The following is an 18,555-nucleotide window of genomic DNA, read 5'->3' on the forward strand; positions in this document are numbered from 1 at the left end:
TCTTGTAAAGCCACCTTTCATGGAGCACTCACTCTATGTGTTAGGCACGGGGATTAATGTTTCCCCTTTTCCAGATGAGGAAATCAAGGCTCAGAGGGATTAAATGACCAAAGTCTCACTCTAAACTCCGTGCCCTCATCCCTGACATGTAACTGCATCCCAGTGCATGAGATGTAGTAAGTGGTCAATGCGCGTTTGTTGGAAGGCATGCCTGGGGTAACGAGTAAATGAGAACTGGGCGGCCTCCAGGCTCCCCATCCCCACCATCTCCAGCTGGGGGCTGCTGGGCTCCTCTTCACCTGCCTCTGGTTGGGTGGGGGTGGGGTGACCTGCAGACCAGGTGGAGTGGAACTACTCCAACTGGAAGCCAAGGGCCCCAGCTTCTGGTCCTGGCTCAGCCTCCATCTCCCTGGGTGCCCTTGGGAAGCTCTCTCCACCCCTCACAGCCTCTTTTTCCATTGTAGGATGAAGGGGAAGTGCTGAGATCCCCCCCCAGCAATGCCAGGTGGGACTTGAGATGCCTCCAGACAGAAAGGGGCAGCCCAGACCCCTGTGGGCCCAGCAGCTGCTCAGGAGGCCATGAGCCCAGGGATCCTCCACCACTGGTGCACTGCTTGCTCTGGTGACCAAGATGGGCCTCTGTCCTGAACCAAGTGAGTACCCACTCCCTGTGGCTGGCCCCAGCCTCTCAGAGTGCCACCCCGAGTCCTGCACCTCAGAAAAGAAGGTGAGATAAGCTTTCACTCCGTGCCTTACCTTGAAGGTGTTCAAGTTAAATTTTAGGTGCCGTCCTTGCCTGGGACCCAGAGGAGATTAACTCCATCAGGAGTTTCTCTCAGGCCTCCACTGTCCTGGCCAGACTGAAACATGTTTGGATCAACAACAAACCTTATCCACCCATTTCTGCCTCCAACCTTACCACATGTATTAGGCAACAGGAGCCCCGGGGTTGACCTTTGCAGCATCCATTGTTATGGCTGTTATTACAGACGCAAATAATAGCCAACATGACAATTTGTGGTTAATGATCCTTTAAACTAGAGGGCTGGAGGATGCTGGGAACATTACGTCATGGCCCTCTTGGCATGTCCTCCCACAAGCCTTTGCTTCGAGTCCCTCTTTCACACTCCTGCCTTTTGGAAACACTCCTCCACGTTCCCTCTAACTCTCTTTTGGCACAGCTTAAGGACCATGTTCCCTGGTGGTAGCCTTGAGGAGAAGCCTCATGGAAGACATCATCCAGGCCTCAAAGATCTTCTTGTGTCCCACCTTGGTCCATAATCCTGAGCAAGTCACTTCACTGACCTGTTTCTGTATATCTCAGAAGGAAGAAGAATTATTCACAGTGAATGTGTTGAAATGTTTTCAAATACTAAGGATGAAAAAAAAACCTGGGTAAATATAATCCTGTGGTTGGTATATGGCTTGTTGTGGTTGTTGGTGCCCCCTGCTTCTGACTGGCCCGAGGCAGGCTGATCCTGTAGGTGCAAGCTGGCCCTGCAGAATTGCTATCATCGTGTACATAGGGACAGCCGCTGGGTGTTACTATTGCTTTCGTTCTTGTTTTCTTTTCTCTCCTTTGTTATTCCTTTCTTTCCAGCATCTAAAAGTCAGAATACATTTGTTGTCACACCAAAACTGCCCAGCGTATGGCAAAGAAGCAGCTAACCTACCTCCTAGATAGCTGCAAAGCATTTCGGGAACCCAAGCAGGTCAAAATGTGTGGGTGAGTCCAACACCTTTTCCTAAGTTGTTTGGGGAATAACCCGCAGACAGAAGGAGATGATCTGGAGGGAGAAAGGGAATGTGCAAAGAGGCGGGGAAGGAAATGGAGATTAGAAAGACACAGTCTCCAGGAAATAAAGCCTTCTCTCCAAAACAGTGGTGTGGCTGGACAACCAAATGGAATCATGTGGGTTCTGAAATATTTTCAACTGTTTAAAAAGGCAGTGACTGCAGACCCAGGAAAGGCCAGGGAGTGGGCTTATCTCCCCCAAGAATATCGATTTGCCTGACTCCCTGTGAAAGAACGAGGGAAAAATCACAGATCCAGGTCTAGGCACATGCTGGCCCAGAGGGGGAAGGGGTTGGAGAGGGCGCTTCCACCTGGACAAGGCAAGCTGCAGAATGCAGAAAGACACGGGGAGAAAGGAGGGCAGGAGGAGAGCAGAGCTGGAGTGAGCAAGGTCCAGGTGGTGCTGCCCAGAGGGCAGGGCAGGGCACCCCTGAGCGGGTGGTGGTGGCCCTGACTCTGAAACATTTTCTCCACCTGCAAAATGGGGCTATTCGCCACATCTATGAGGAAGGTGATTAGTCAGTGTTTTCCAGAGAAACAGAACCAATAGGATGTATACGCAGAGAGAAAAAGATTTATTATAAGGGATGGGCTCCCGTAATTGTGGAGGCAGGTAAGTCCCAAGAGCTGCAGGGTCATTCTGCAAGCTGGAGACGTGATGGAGCAGGTCTAGTCTGAGCCAGGAGAGCTGATGTGCGGTTCCAATCTGAAGGCCAGCAGGCTCAAGACCCAGGAAGAGCTGATGTCTCAGGCAGAAAAAAAGCCAACATCCCAGTTCAAAGGCCATCAGGCTGGAAGAATTGTCTCCCACTCAGAGGAGGGTCAGCCCTTTTGTTCTATTCAGGCCTTCAACTGATTGGATGAGGCCGACTGACATGAGGGAGGGCAATCTGCTTCGCTCAGTGTACTGATTTAAGAGCTCATCTCATCCAGAAACACCCCCACAGAACCCCCCCGATAATGTTTGACAAAATATCTAGGCACCTGTGGCCAGTCAAGTTGACCCATAAAATTAACCATCACGCAGGTCATTTTGAGGACAGACCACATGACTTGCATCTAAGGAAGCAGTACGTGTGTATTCACGTGTACAGATGGTAGGCAGCCGAGTTCATCACTACAACCGTGCCTTGTTCTTGGCCTGAAATTCCCTCTGGTTGCTTCCTGGGTAAAGTATGTCCTTGAGCTGAGAGAAAAGGGTGGGGATTCTTCCTTCATGGCCGGGGAAGGGAAAACTAAGGGGAGTAGCAACCAGATCAATGTCTCCGTTAGCAGCTGAAAGCTAATGGAGAGCCGGGGCCAGAGCATGCAGGGGAACTTTAGGCGTAGGAAAAAGGACAATTGGAGAGGCTGAAATGTAGGGCTACAGAGAGGGACACCAAGGCCAGCCTGGCTGGTCAGTGGACGCTCCCCCAGGGAGCCCCATTGGAGACAGGCCCTGCCTTGGTTCCTCAAGGCCTGTTATCCTCATCAGCCTCAGTGCCAGGGCCAGGAGGCCGCCCGTCCTCACGTCCCCAGCTAGAGGTCGTGGGTGCTGACGCTTATACATACACAGTCCCTGTAAGGTTAGATTCAATTAAATTAGCCGTGATTCAAAATCCTTATTCTTATCAGAAGCAAGGCGGCAACAGAGGCAGCATGACTCTACAAGCTTCCTCAGGCCCTCGGAATGCCAGAGGAGATGGGTAAGGGCACCTCCCTCAATCCCTGGGAGGTAGGATCTTACCAGAAAGTTGAATTTCTTACTCTATTATAGCAGGGCTTACGTCATGGTTCCAGAAGAATGTACTTCTAACAATCTAAGTGCAAGCCAGGAGGAATGTTCGCCCACATGGGCCTCTTGTGGTTCTGGACCCGACTCCAGATCACCAGGGCCATGTCCTCACGTGGGGGCTAAGCAGAGTCAGCGCCCAGCAGTCCCTGAGCATTGTCTGCACCCAGGTTGTCGGAAGGAATCAAGCGTCACTGGGGTGATGAGAGACACCTTCAGAACTGGGCAGGCTGCAGAGACGTTGCTCCCTGCTGCCCTTGCTGGGGCCCCACACTCAGGGAACCCCACTTGGGTCAAGTAGGGTGGGCACGTCCAGAGGAAGCGAGGGGCAGATGGACGGTGGCTTAAAGCCCAGCTCTGTGACCTGGTTCCTGTGACACCTTGGGCTAGTTACCCAGCCTCTCTGGATTTAAGGTCGCCTCTCCTCTGAACACAGCAGTTCTCAACTCTGGCGAAAATCACCTGACGAACTTCAAAAAAACAACCATGCCTGGGCCCCAAGCGAGATCAACAAAGTCAGACTTTCCTGGGGTAGAACCCGGGAACTGGTCAGAATTGTCCCAAGTGGTTCCAAAGTGCATGTCCATCTTTTCTAATTTGCTGCTTCCAATCTACCAGGTTGGCCACCAGAGAACCAAGTGCGTTAGGATGGGGTGGGCTGTGGAGACGGGTAATGAGGAGGCCAAGTCTATGTGGCTCCAAGATTCGAATTGGAGTCACAGGAGCAAATTACAAGGAGGCAGATTTGGGTTCAGACTCAGAAGAAATGTCTAACCTTTCCTGAAATGCCTCTTCTGGAATTGCCTTCATGACCAGCTTATGAGCCACACAAGATGATCAGTGTTGCGTAAATTTATGCTGAACACACCTAATTTTGCCAAGATGGATGCATTACCTAGTTCAGTTGACTTTGCTGCAGACAGCTTTGGCTGTTTCCAAAAGTCAAGTCCATTCCCCAGAGTTACCACAGTGCCGCTTACTGCAAGCGCCTTACCCTCTCTGAGCGTTCTCAGCTTCTTTCCCCAGACAGTTGTGGGGCTCACCCACTTGCCTCACTGTGGTGAGATTCCAGCGAAATAATGAAGGAACGTGGAAGCTTCTGATTCTGCTGATCGAAGCTGAATGAGGGTGAATCCTCACGTCATCAGTGAGGATCTGAAAGGACGGCGATGGTTCCAAGTTCTGAAAGTCACTCGAACCTTGGAGTGGAGGACTTCGGACCCATGACTTGATCTCTCTGAACCTCAGTTTCCCCGTCTGTTAACGGGGCTGTGAGGGTCACATAGGGAACTCTTATAGAGCTCATAGCCCAAGGTTAACATTTGCCAAATGCTCCACAAATGTTGATACCTTGTTATAATTATCACCCTTGAAGTAAATCGATGGCCTACCGAGGGGACTGTTTTGACGGGGACAACACTCATTTGGATGTGTAAGTCTAGAACGTTTGTTACGAAACCAGTCCCGCCTCTCCATGGTCCCAGCTTCCGTACAGGTTTGTTGACTTCCATTCAAGTCTCAGGTCCTTGGCTCAGGAGCTCCGCTCCCGTACAGCGCGTCCGGGCGTGAGAACAGAAGCCAAGGCAAGTGTTTGCTTTGGAACAAAGAAGGGCCGGGATGGGTCTCTGGAGGCACTCGCCATTTCAGAAAAAGGAGTCATCTGTTTCTCATAAGATGGAGTGCTGGGCGTGGAATCCATGTTCCCAAACTGTCTGGAATCGCTCGTGACTGGTCTGGCCACAGCTCCTGCGGGTCGGGAGGGGCTGAAGTAGGACCCCGCCACCCTAGACCTTGAAAATGGACTTGCATTTCCTTCGAGCCTTCAAAGGTCAGGCTAAAAGCATTTCCAAGTTGCTCCCACCCTCTCCTCCATAACTGGATGAGCGTGTGTGTGCGTGTACGTGTGAGTGTGGGGGGATGTCGGTGGGGAAGACGTCCAGGTGAGTGATCCTGAGTCACTGGCCCTGGAAAATACTGCTCCCGCCCTGATTTAAAGTTCTGAGGGCGCTTTCACCTCTCCTCTCCCTCACTGTGGGATTTAAGAACTCGCTCTCCTGATGCCGCTGAAAGTACCAGCCTGGTTGCAGAAAGCCCCACGTGGAACCTCGCCTCCGATGGACCCGGCCGCCGTGCCCAGGGAAAGGTGCTTTCCAGAGAGGTTATTCCTCCCTAGTGAGCTCTCATGCTCATGTTTTTGTTCCTAGCACCACCACCATTTCATTAAACTTTACTTAAAAAAAAAAAAAAACGCACCCACAGCTCAGAGTTTCGTTTTTATTTTATTCATTTATTTTTTTTTTGAGGAAGATTAGCCCTGAGCTAACATCTGCTGCCAATCCTTCTCTTTTTGCTGAGGAAGACTGGCCCTGAGCTAACATCCGTGCCCGTCTTCCTCTACTTTATATGTGGGATGCCTACCACAGCATGGCTTGCCAAGCAGTGCCACATCCGCACCCTGGATCTGAACCGGCGAACCCCGGGCCACCGAAGTGGAATGTGGGAACTTAACTGCTGTGCCACCAGGCTGGCCCCTGTGCTTGAGTTTTTTACTCAGCCAGGAAGTGAACTTCCTCTGTCATTTCATTTGCCAGAACTAGTCCCGTGGCCCCACCCAACTGCAGGGGGCTGAGACTCCCGTGTCCTGGGAAGGGGAGAGGACTGGATGGTGGTGGCTGTAGGTGACTTCGAGCACAGGCAGGTTTAGTAACTTGCATGTAGTTGACATCAAGGTGTAAACCAAGTTCTGCCTAAAGCCAAAGTTCAGGCTCTGACGGTGACCCTTGGAGCCAGGGAGAGGAATCCCTCCCCTCCAGCCTCAGTCAGCAGCACTGTGTGAGCATCCCTGGTGGGACCCTGCTGGACACAAAGATGTCATTAAATAGCAAGAGGCCCTGGTATTTCCACCAAAGCTCACCATTTTCAAAGCTTTTTTAAAGTACACTGGGGGGCCAGCTGGTGACCGAATGGTTAAGTTCGTGCTCCACTCCCAGGGTTTGTGGGTTCAGATCCTGGGTGTGGACCTACACACTGCTCATCAAGCCATGCTGAGACAGTGTCCCACATACAAAATAGGGGAAGATTGGCATAGATGTTAGCTCAGTGACAATCTACCTCACTAAAAAATAAAAAACAAAGTACATTGGTTCCCCAAATCCCTAAGACACCATAATGAAGCAGATGGGGCAAATCTCATAGCCCCACTGCTTGAGCCCCACGGCTCACGGAACTGAAGTCAGGAAGGTGCTCAGAGCTAGTCATTGAAATACCCAGGCTAGAACCTAGTTCTTCCAAAGCCTAATTGGAAGGTCTTCCCAACACATCCAATTCTCTGTAGTTTTAGTATCTGGAAAGGTTTTTCCCCAAACCATCTCCTGGCCTCTACCCACTCAGGAATGCCTAAAATCCCACCAGTAGGACATCATGCCCTCACGGGGCCTCCTCTGGAGGAGGTCGTCATTCAGCATGGGAGACCAAGTGTCACATCGTGCAGCCTTGGGTTTAAGAGCAGTGGAGAGATCAGGGTGAATGGGAGCCCAGGAAGCATGGAGAAAGGCGGAGTCCATTCCGGATGAAAATCCCTTCTAATTCTCTCTTTCTTCTGTTCTATTGCATCCAAAAACTTGCAGAACACCTTCCCATTCACTATTTTATTTAGTTCCCTGCACTATTCTGTTAGGGAATTGAGAGGTTGGTCAGATCTTTCTTCCCATTTGACAAAAAACGGACACCTACAGAGGATAAAGTGACATCTCCCCTCAGGGCAAACCAGAACCTGAAACCAAATAAAGAAGCAAACATGTTCCAGAGTAATAATCATCAATCCTCGGGTGCATGTGGTGAAACGGCCACATTGAGCTACCTGGTGGTGTATAAATTAATGCATTTTATAAAAATCATGTTTTTAGTATGAAATATTTCATACATACAATGGAGTTTATATAGTTCATATATATTTAGAATAATAAAATGCGACATCTACCACCCTGCTCATTACCAATGTTCTAAAACACTAGGTCACTTTAAATTATAAAAAATGATATATATTTGGTACAAAATTCAAATCATGAAGAAGATGAAGACTTTAAAGTTGCTTTTCCCATCCTGTCAACCTCTGAATCATACTCCCCCGGGATAACAATCCTTAACGATTGGACACACGATCTTGTATGTAGTCATTTTGGAAAATAATCCAGAAATATATGTATGTGTATATATACATATATATATATCAAGAGTCATAAAAATGTCTGTAACTTTTGGTCCTGTCACCCCTCTGTGGGAATTTATCCCAGGAAAAGACCTCCCAGGCTTCCCTCCTTTCCTAGAAGTGGCCAAGCTCATTCTCACACGAGTCTTTCTCCATCTTGTTTCCTCCACCCTGTTCCCCAGATTTGCTCATGGTTGGATTCAAGTCTCAGCTCAAATACCACCACCTCTGAGAGGTTGCCCTTGGTCGCCTGTCTAGACTTGCTGTCTCCCCACAAAACCTCCTGGCACACAGTAGGAGCACGTGTCTTTAGTGGAGAGAATAAATGTCCACTCGTGACACCCCCCTCCCCAGCCCCTGCCGCAGTCTACTTAGGTAAGGGACGTTATGCGACTCACCTTGCAACCCAGGCAGTATTTCTGCAAAGAAAGAGTTTTGCTGGCTTTCAAGACTCTAAGGAACAGGCTGTGTGGGAAGTCAGGCCAGCCGGGGGCCACCCGACTGTCATTTCTTCCAGCAGAATGGCTGCCTTTCAGATGTAGATACTGCGTGGCTGGCAGTCTGCCCTCCCTCTAAACCCTTTTCATTCTTGGCTTCTAAAACAAAGAAGAGGTGAAGAAAATTTGATGGGTGAGAGTATCTGTCAAAATAACACCTCAGCCGTACTTAATTAAGATGAGTAATTTGAACACTCAATCAAGCCAGACAACGGAAACATTAAGAGTTTCCACCGAAACAAAAAAATGGCCAAGTGGGCGGGGTCTCTGGAAGCCTCCAGGAACAGTCTGAGAGGGGATGGGAGGTGTCTTGCTTAGCCGGGGTAGGGAGGAGATGGGAGACAGGGGAGTCTAGACCCACCTCAGAGCTCCACAAACACCGGCTGGCTTGTTTGGACTGAGTTACTCTCTCTTTTCTCCTCTTAGCAAAATAAAACACGTTTACCAGAGAGGAGTCAAAAGAAAAATCAAAACCTTACATAATCCTACCGTCCAGAAAGGCAATACTTTTGTAGTGTCTCCTTATAGTGTTTTTTTTTTCTTAGCAGAAATATACTTTAAAAATTAAAATGTCACCTCACACCTGTCAGAATAGCTCTTATCAAAAAGACAACAAATAACAAGTGTTGGCAAGGATGTGGAGAAAAGAGAGAGAACCCCTGTACTCTGTTGGTGGGAACGTAAATTGGTGCAGCCACTATGGAAAACAGTATGGAGATTTCTCAGAAAACTAGAAATTGAACTACCATACAATGCAGCTATTTCACTTCTGGGTATTTATCCATAGAAAATGAAAACACTAATTCGGAAAGAGACATGCACCCCTATGTTCACTGCAGCATTTTCTGCAATAGCCAAGATATGGAAAAGTGTCCATTGATGGATGATTGGACAAAGAAGATGTGGTATATATATACATATATATATGTATATATATACAATGGAATATTACTCAGCCATAAAAAAGAATGAAATCTTGCCTTTTGAAACAACCTGGGTGGACCTAGAGGGTATTACGCTCAGTGAAATAAGTCAAACAGAGAGAGACAAACACTGTATAATTTCACTTATATGTGGAATCTAAAAATGAAAAAAATAAAATAGAAAGAAACTCATAGATACAAAGAACAAACTGGTGGTTGCAAGGGCAGGGGAGGGGTGAAATAAGTGAGGGGACTAAGAGGTACAAACTTCCAGCTATAAAATAAATAAGTCACAGGGTTGTAAAGTGCAGCACAGGGAATATAGTCAATAATCTTGTAACAACTGTGTGGTGACAGATGATTACTAGACTTGTGGGGATCATTCTGTAATGTACATAACTGTTGATCGCTCTGTTGTACACCTGAAACAAACATAATATTGTATGTCAACTATACCTCAATAAAAATTTAATTAAATTTAATTTAAAAATTAAAATGTGATTATACTATATGCTGCTTTATAAGCTACTTTTTTCACTTAATATATTGTGAACGGGCCGGCCTGGTGGTGCAGCGGTTAAGTGCACACGTTCTGCTTGGGTGGCCTGGGGTTCCCCGATTTGGATCCCGGCTGCAGACATGGCACCACTTGGCACGCCATGCTGTGGTAGGCGTCCCACATATAAAGTAGAGGAAGATGGGCACGGATGTTAGCTCAGGGCGTCTTCCTCAGCAAACAGAGGAGGATTGGCAGCAGATGTTAGCTCAGGGCTGATCTTCCTCAAAAAAAAAAAAATTGTGAACCTATTCCCATGCCATCAAATACCACCTCAGGCTGTCAATTTTTATGGCTCTTTAGTATCCCATTACATGGCTGTATCATCCAACCAACGCCCTGTCACTGGGGATTCAGGTTGTTCTCAGTCTTTATAAGCAGCTTGTCGATGATTACTTCCAAAATGTGTACGTGGTTATTTCCTTAGGATTAATCCCCAGAAGTAGAATTTCTGTGTTAGACGGTACGTAAAATTCTAAGGGCTTTTCCAGGAGCAGCTGGGGACAGCACATTTATAGTTTGCGGAGCACTAATAAATGTGGTCATTTCTTAGTCTCTTCACCTATATTTTGACTGAATTCGTCACACTGAGCTAAAAACGCTACGCAAAGTTTACAAGCAGACGGGAATTTCTGCCTTCAAAGAGCTTGTATTTTAAAGAAAACCTTTTGATTTTTGATCTGGACAAATGTAAAGCAAATCAATTAAACAGAAAAAAATGACCAATTAATTGATCAAATTAAAAACAGAAAATTAATGGAAGACTGTGATCTTGCCTGTTTTTGCTCGTTACATAATTATAATTTTAATTAATCAGTGTGTTAAGTTGGCACACGTGCATTTATATTTCACGTGGGCCTTTAATGGCTCACACTGATGACTGGCTACTCAGTGGCCCTTTCTAACTCCCTTCTCCATTTTCTGCTTCCTACTATGAACAAAGAAAAAGCCAAAAATTCACCTTCCTAGACTCCCTAGCAGCTACGGGTGACCTGTCTTTGCCTGACAAAACCAAAGAGACATTTGTTGCAGGGATCTGGGAAAGTTTTTCCCCTGCTTGACAAAAAGAGGGAAGTCACAAAACTAGCCCATATCAGCTTGGTCTTGCACCCACTCCCAACTTTGAACCTTGTCATATTGGTGTGAGATTCCAGGAGCTGTGGCAGCTATTTTAGAACCAAGAGGCAACAAGCCTAAGGATTAAAAAAACCTCTGATAATGGTTAGTCATCAATTACCTCAGGGGCTGCTGAACCTACCCTGGAACTACCCTGGAATCTAACTCCCAGAACAAATATCTTTACGGTTTAAGTTAGTGGTTCTCAAGATTAGTGATTAAGTTAGCACATTAGAATCACCTGGGAATTTTGTTAAACTAAGACTGAGTCAGCAGGTCTGAGATTCTGTATTTTTAGCAAGATCCCAGTTGCTGCTGCTGCTGGTTCAGAGCACACTTGGAGTAGCAAGCATCACTTATATTGGCTTGAGGCATCCTAACTGGTACGTCTTTTTCCTGGATGCAAAGATCACCCTCACTGCCTCACAGGTACGGGTGCAAGGAGCCCTGTGGGAAGACACCGCATCACCAGCCCCCAGCTGGTGGGTAAGTAAAGTCCCGGGTCACAAGGCTGCAGACTGTTTGCGGAGGTCCCGTATGCACTCAATGCCCCAGCCAGGCCAGCTTTTCTGACCACACCCGCCCAGGCAGATCCAGCCTTAGGCAAAAGGGGCTCTAACTAGAGTGCATCCTTTCTCTTGGGACCTTACTCGACCAGCCTTCACCTCCGTTGTGCTCCTGGCTGGAAATAAGGGGGTGGCACTTTAGGTAAGATCGTTTTCTTTGGTTGCTACAAGTCAGGCTTCCAAAACCAGCGACGGTGAAATTTCAGGCCACAGAGAAAGAACACTGGCAGAAGCCCTCCATTTCCTTTAGAGTTATCTACGTATTTACCCTTTTTTCCCTCTTTCCTTCCAATCTCAGGGAAGACAGGCCGGCCTCCTGACTCGCACTGTGGGCCATGTCTCTCTGCTCTGAGGAGCCATCCGGAGTCTCCTTGCAGATGCCACCAGTTAGCTCTCTGGCTCTACTTCTCTGTTCCCTGTAGAGCGAAATCCCTCAAACAGATCAGCTGGCCAGGGCGCCTCCTTCTCCTTCCATCCTGTTCACTCCTATACTCACTCTTACCAGGCCCAGGTTCCCACCACCCTGCTGAAGCTCTCTTGTCGAGGTCGCCCAGGACCTCCTACCTGCCAATCTAAGCATTCCAGAGTCAGCCCCTATCTTCCTCTGATGGCAGATTTTGGCACAGTAGAGTCCTCTTCCTGGGTCTGACCGTTCACCTGAGTTAGGCCAGCCCACTCACCTGTTTCACTCTTACCTCGCTGGCCCCTCTTTCGGAGTCTCCCGGCTGGTTCAGCCTCCTCTTCCAAACCTCTCCATGGTGAGGCCCAGGGCTCCGTGCTCACTCCCCTTGCCCTCCATTTTAAGTTTCTCCAGGGGTCGCATCTCTCCCACAGCTGTCAGTTCCATCTCCAAGCCAAGGAAATGCGTGTCTCCAGCTCCCGACCCCCATCCCGAGTCCAGAGTCACGGCCTCACATCTCCGAGTGCACAGCAACATCTCCACCAGGGTGCCTAATGGTCACCTCAAACTTCACATGTCCCAAACAGAATTCGTAACTTCCCCTCACCAGCTCCATCGACTTAGATGCTCAGTTGGCAAATCTCGGAATCCCCCTTGCCTCCTCATTCCTCACACCCACCTCCATTCTGGTGTCAAATCCTGTCAGTTCCATTTTCAAAACACATCAGCAGCTTTCAAATCCATTGCTTCTTGCTGTCTCCAAAGCTAGTCCCCCGTTCTCACCTCTCTCTCCCTGGCCTGCTGCAGTGGCCTCCCGGTGGGCTCTCCCTGCCAGCCTTCCATTCTCTAGGCAGCAGCCAGAATGATCTTTGTAAACTGAAGCCAGGTCTTGTCACTCCTTGGCCCCAAACCTCCGTGGCCTCCTGTCAGATACAGACAAGAAGGCTGGACTCCTTGAGCCCCAGTGATGCGGCCCTGCCCACCTCCCAACCCCCACCTGCCACCACACTCTCCTTCTTCCCGTCACTGGAGCCACCACGTTGACCTCCTTGCTATGCCTCAAACACTCCAAGTTCCTTCTGGCCTCAGAACCTCCGTACCTGCTGTTCCTCCCCTCAAATCTGCCTGTTCCAGTTCCTTCCTTCCTTTAAGCCTCTGCTCAATGTCTTCTCTTCAGAGGGCTTCCCCGACCTTTGAGCAGAAATAGCTCACCTCTTTCCATCCCAAGCACTCTCTCCCCTTACCTCGCTTCATATTCCCGCCTGACACCATTACATGTGACGTCTAACAGGGTTATAGGATGATAACCAGGTTACACATTAATTTGTTATGTTTTGTTGTCCATCCCCCTCCTGTATGTAAACTCCACGACAGCAGGGCCTCAGCTGCTTTGTTCACAGCTAACCTGCAGAGCCCAGCCCAGTGCCTGGCACATAGCAGGTGTTCAATGAATGAATGAATGAATGAATGAATGCACGAGCATGTGTTGACTAGGACACTCCACACCTAAGGAAGGTGCCTTGGCTCAGGCTGATCGGCCTAAGAGGCCACATATTCCTCTCAGAGCTGCTATGGAGAAGCTGGAGCCTGTTCCAGGGATGGTCCTGCGCTCTCCTGAGCTGTGGCAGCTCCCCTTGTATCTGGCCCCCAGGGATGCATTGGTCAGGCCTGGGGGCCATTTGGACCCCAGTCTCTTTCATTCCCATTCCTGGGGTCTCCACAGGCCTAGGGACAGCCAGGTCAGATCCCTAGACTTGGAGCAGGAACTCCAGGAGCCCTCCCGGGACTGAAAGCCACCCCCACAGCTTCCCTCTCCTCTGCTCAGCTTCCCTGAGAGACGGTGTGCGTCCCTCACGGGTCCCTCCAGCCCAGGCTGAGCAGTGAGAGAAGCCCGTCGGAGGCTGCCCCGGGGGGGAGCTGATTAGCCCTGCAAGCGGATTAGGGGAAATAAATAAATAGACAAATAAAGCTCCTCCAGCCCTCTCCATTTACCACCCTTGAAATTCTACCCTTAGAAATTCATGCTTAAGGCATGAGAGGAATGCAGCTCTACCTCCTCCAAGAAACCTCCCAGCCCCCCTTCCCGGCCCGGCCCCGGAAGGAGCCTTCGCTCGGCCGGGCTGCCCCAGCCTGCGCCACCTCCCCCGCCTCGGGCGGCCAGACGGCAGGTACTGAGCGGGCTTCCTCTTCCCTGCTTTCCTCCGAGGAGCAGACACTCCTAAGCCTGACTGTGCAAAAGTAACAAGAAGAAAATAAGAGAAAGGAAAGGATCCCCCAGGGAAGAGGTTGAAGGTGTGGACTCCTGGGGCCCATCCCCCCCGGGTCTCATCCATCTCGTTTGGGGCCCAGCCTGAAATCTGCATTTTAAACACTCTGGTCCTCTGACACAAAAGATCCTCAGTGGCATGAAGAGACTGTGCAGAAATGCTGATGCCAGGGCCTCAGCTCTGATTGGGCGGGTCGGGGTGTGTCCTGGACCCCAGGACTCCAGAGTCCTCTTCCCTCGCCCTCCCCTCCCCCGCGGACCCTCCCGGACAGCCTGGGCTGAGAAGCACCGACTTACCGGCGCTGGGGAACAAGCGCTGCCTGGAATGGAGTCGCTGGGTTAACGTGGGCACCTCTCCTGTGGGGTGAGTCACTCAGCCCCGCCGCCAGCCCTGAACAATTCAGCCCGCCCGGCGGTCCCCAGGAGCCCGGTGCCAGGCCCTCGCTGGTTGCTGGGGAGATACAAAGAGACACGGTCCCTCTCAGAGTTTCCATTCGCTGTGGAAAGCCAGAGCTCAGGAAGCAGCGCATCAGCCATGGCGGCTCCGGGCATGAAGTGCAGGGTTAGGGCAGGGAATGGCTGCCAGTGAGGGGGCGTCCACACAGTGCCAGGCCACCTCTGGGTGCTGGCCTGGAGGGGCTGGTTCAGTCTTCCCAGCAAACCTGCCAGGGGGGCGTGTTATGGGTGAGGAAGCGAGGGCCATGGAGTTGAGGTGTCTGGCCTTGAATCCAAGCGTCTTACCTCCTATTCTGTCTCTGTCCAGGAGCCAAGTGGGGGCAGAAACAGGGCCCAGGGAGCCAGCCCCAGCCGGGGGCCCCAGGGGCTGGTGGGGGGCCTTTGAGTCTTGCTGCCCTGGGGCTAGGAGACCTCCATCAGCTGGGAGCTGAGGGGTGGCCCCAACCCCCTCCCAAGTCCTCTGGGTGCACGTGCCCCTCACCCGCCCAAGGTCCTGGCTCACTCCGTCTGCTCTAAGAGCCTGGGTACCCGGCCTGACCTCCCCTACCAGACTGTGAGGTCCAGTGGGGGGCGGGAGACAGGCTTCCCCCCAGCCCACCTTTACTTATTGCCCGCCCCAGTGCAGAGCAGGCACCCAGCAAATCAGGCACCGGGGGTTCTGAGGTGGTTTGGGGGTGTGCAAAGTTGAAGGTGACCCCAGATTGGAGAGATGGCATAGAGAAGCCAGGGGTCAAGAACATAGGCCACTGCAGCCTCGCTGAGTGACCCTGGACTGACCGTTAACCTGTCAGTGCCTCCCTGTTCTCGTCTGTAAACTGGAGACATTCACTAGCTCATAGCATTGCTGTGAGGGGCGTTGCTGTGAGGTGAGGCATGTGGAGTGCCTGGTACAGCACAATAAATTGTTGTCAAAGTATGGTTCTAACCATTGTTGTTGTTGTCGTCATCGTGTTATTGTTATCGGTGCCTGTTTCCCAGTTTGGCTCTGGGCCAGCCCCAGTTACAGATCTTGGACTTCGAGTTTGGGCTCCTGCCCTGGGCTTCTCTGGCCTTGATCTTAATCCTGAGGATGGCCAGGCCAGGTGACGTTTACAGCCAATGATCTTGGTGGACCTGGGCCTTGGTACCCACTAAGCCAGGGGCGCTCAGCCTTGGCTGTGTGTTAGAATCACCTGGGGAGCTTTTGATGCCCCATTAAAGAAAAGCCTCTAGCGGTAGGACCCAGGCATCAATATTTTTTTAAGCTCCCCAGGAGGTTCCAACAAGTGGCGAAAGCTGGGAACCAGCACTGGAAGCTTGTTTCTCAGCACAGGAGAGGCAGTCCTCTTGGGGCTGGAGACTGGGTTTGGGAGTCAGATAGTTTGACCTTTGACCTATTAGCTACATGACCTTGGCCAAGTTACTTAAGATCCCTCTGACTCGTTTTCCTCTTTTGTAAATTGGGGGATGGTACCAACCTCACAGTTAGGTTTTAAGGAGTAGCATTAAGTTAAATAGGGTGACAGATACATAATAGGCCTTTAATATGTATTATTATTTATAGTCCATAGCTCAAAGTTCCCCATTGGTTGAGTATACCTTCCAACATACCCAAGGAGATGTTACAACAGACATACACACACACACACACACACACACACACACACTTACCCCCACCCCACATTGTAAATTCTTTTTCCTGAGGCTCCATAAATCCTATTGTAAGCCTGGTCAGTTCTCCTCTCGCCTCTCACCATGGCCAACTTTCTTGGGATTGTAATGTTTATGAGGTTGCCCCTGGGTCCCATCTTGGAGGCCCCTTTGTGTCCCCCTTGGGTCTGATTTACAAGGCACTGCTGTTCCGTTTGGGTACCCCCTACCCCCAAACCCAAGCAGGACTTTCTCCTTTGGAGTCTTCCAATCCCTGGGTAGGAGTGGGGGAGGGTCCCCAAGGCATTCACCCCCGAAAAGCCGCACAGCCTGATTAACATGTTATGTTTCCTTGCTTTGGGCTAAAATTGTCTTACCTCATGCTGACTGGAAGCCCTGGCAGTTGAATGCCTTTGATTAATTAAAATGCAAAAATAAATCAACGATTACTTACTAAGTGTATTTTTCCTCAACGAACCTCTCAAATATGAGATATTTAGAGAAAAATCCTAGCCATACAAGAGATCACTGGTAATGGCAAGGTCAGGGGCCCCTGGACAGGACAGGACCAATGGGAGGGTGGTGGTTCCTGTTCAGGCCTTGGGGCTCAGGTGAAGACCCTGATGTCATGGCTGTTCTGGTGGAAGGGCTAACCTTTGCACTCTGAGGGAGCGTCAGGAGGCCGTACCCACAGAACCTGTCTGCCATCCTAGGCCAGGACTAATGTCCGAGATGCAGGGAGGGAGCTGAATTACAGGGAGACCATCATGGTAAAGCCTTTGCCTTAATAGACATGATTATCATAACAGACACCGTTTCTGAGCTCCCAGCGTATACCAAGCCTTTGACATTCCTTCTCTTGTTAAGTTTCCCCAACGCCCTGTGAATTAGGTACTGATGTCCCCAGAGAGAGTATCCTCATCCATTCATCCAGAAATATTTATTGAGCTCCCACCATATGCTCAGTCCTTTTTTGGAAGCAAAGACCAACACAGTTCGTGCCTCATGGAGTTTACAGTCTAGTGGGGAAGATGAACATTACTTGGATAATACATAATCAATGTATCAGAACACTTTGGGCCACATGCCAGATTGAGCTATTTCAGACAGTTCCTCTCTGGCTACCATATAGAAATGCTGCATAAAATATTTAAAATATGCTTGAAAATACACAGCTGAGCTCGAAAGAGAGAAAGGAAAATCCTCGGATTCCAGAGATAGTGCAAGAACTCAAAGCCGGAATGAGGAGTGAGAACTAAGCCTATGATTCATGGAGTTTTGACTAGATAAAGGCCCTCAGGCTGGGAGCCTAGAGTTGTCAGCCCCTTTCAAAATAGCAGGCAGCCCCAGGCTGTCTGAGGCAGGAGAGCTGGAATTCATCCCTCTGAACCTATCCTTTTAAGGCTTGGAGCTTTAAAGAGAGGCCTAGTCAGGGAAGAAGGAGGCTAGAAAAACTCTACCAACCAGGCCTGCAGAAGGAGCAACAAAACTCTCTCACCATCCTGGGCTTGGCTGGGAGCAAAGTTCCTGTGAAAGAGGGAAGGTCCAGCCCTGCCCCACATGGAGGAGAGAGCTGGGCTGCTCCCACCGCATCCCGCTCCCTTGGCGTGCCACTGATTCTAGGACTCCTCTGCCAAAAAGTTAACATAAAAGTTAGTCCAGAACTTAGGGCCCTGACAGAAGGAAAACCCAAAGTGTTCTGTAGGAACGTTTTCACAACTCGGTGCTCACAGACCTCCCACAGCAAAAACAACCCCCACAGAAGATGAGTTCCCAACCCAAAACTATAAACCAGGGAAACAAACCACTAAAAGAGAAATTAAGTAATACAAAACAAGACAAAAAAATACAGAAGAATTCACCCCCTAAGAAGTGGAAATAATAGAAAAATTGAAAACATAAAATAAACATTTTAAGTGATTATAAAGAATTTTTTAAAAGAAAAGAAATAATAAAGAATAGGATAATATGAAAAAATTGATGGAAAGCAAGACCAATAGAAGTTCTAGAAATGAAAAATACAGTTTTAATAAATTATTAAAATAGATAGGTTGGACAGCAGAATAAGACACAGCTGAAGAGACATGAAGCAAGTTGGGTGATACCTCTGAAGAAAATCACTCTACCAGTAGCACAGTGAGAAAAAGAGAAGAAAAACATGGAAAAATACAGAAGCAACCATGGCTAAGAGGCACAGAGGAAAAAAAAAAATGAGAAGATCTAGCTTGTCTAGGTAGCATATCCAGGAGAATAGAGAGAGAATGTGGGAGGAGGAATATTTGAAGAGATAATGGCTGGGGATTGATGAAAATTGAACAAAAACCTGAATCTTCAGATTGAATAAGTACCCAGAGTCCTGAGACGAATAAACAA

At 49.3% G+C, this 18,555-nt stretch overlaps 1 long non-coding RNA gene across 2 annotated transcripts; it reads right to left on the minus strand.

Annotated features, from left to right (window-relative positions):
- Positions 1-5,328: 5,328 nt before the first annotated feature.
- Positions 5,329-15,434, minus strand: LOC123287131 (uncharacterized). Of its 2 annotated transcripts, none has more exons than XR_011504646.1 (3): positions 14,395-15,434; positions 11,700-12,754; positions 5,329-8,369 (listed from the first exon to the last, which is right to left on the minus strand). It is a non-coding gene; the product is annotated as an uncharacterized lncRNA (long non-coding RNA). The 2 variants fall into 2 exon arrangements; XR_011504645.1 differs by having other exon boundaries at positions 5,329-6,419; positions 8,172-12,754.
- Positions 15,435-18,555: the final 3,121 nt, after the last annotated feature.

Source organism: Equus asinus, chromosome 7, assembly GCF_041296235.1.
Source record: "Equus asinus isolate D_3611 breed Donkey chromosome 7, EquAss-T2T_v2, whole genome shotgun sequence".
NCBI classification, from domain to species: Eukaryota; Metazoa; Chordata; class Mammalia; order Perissodactyla; family Equidae; genus Equus; species Equus asinus.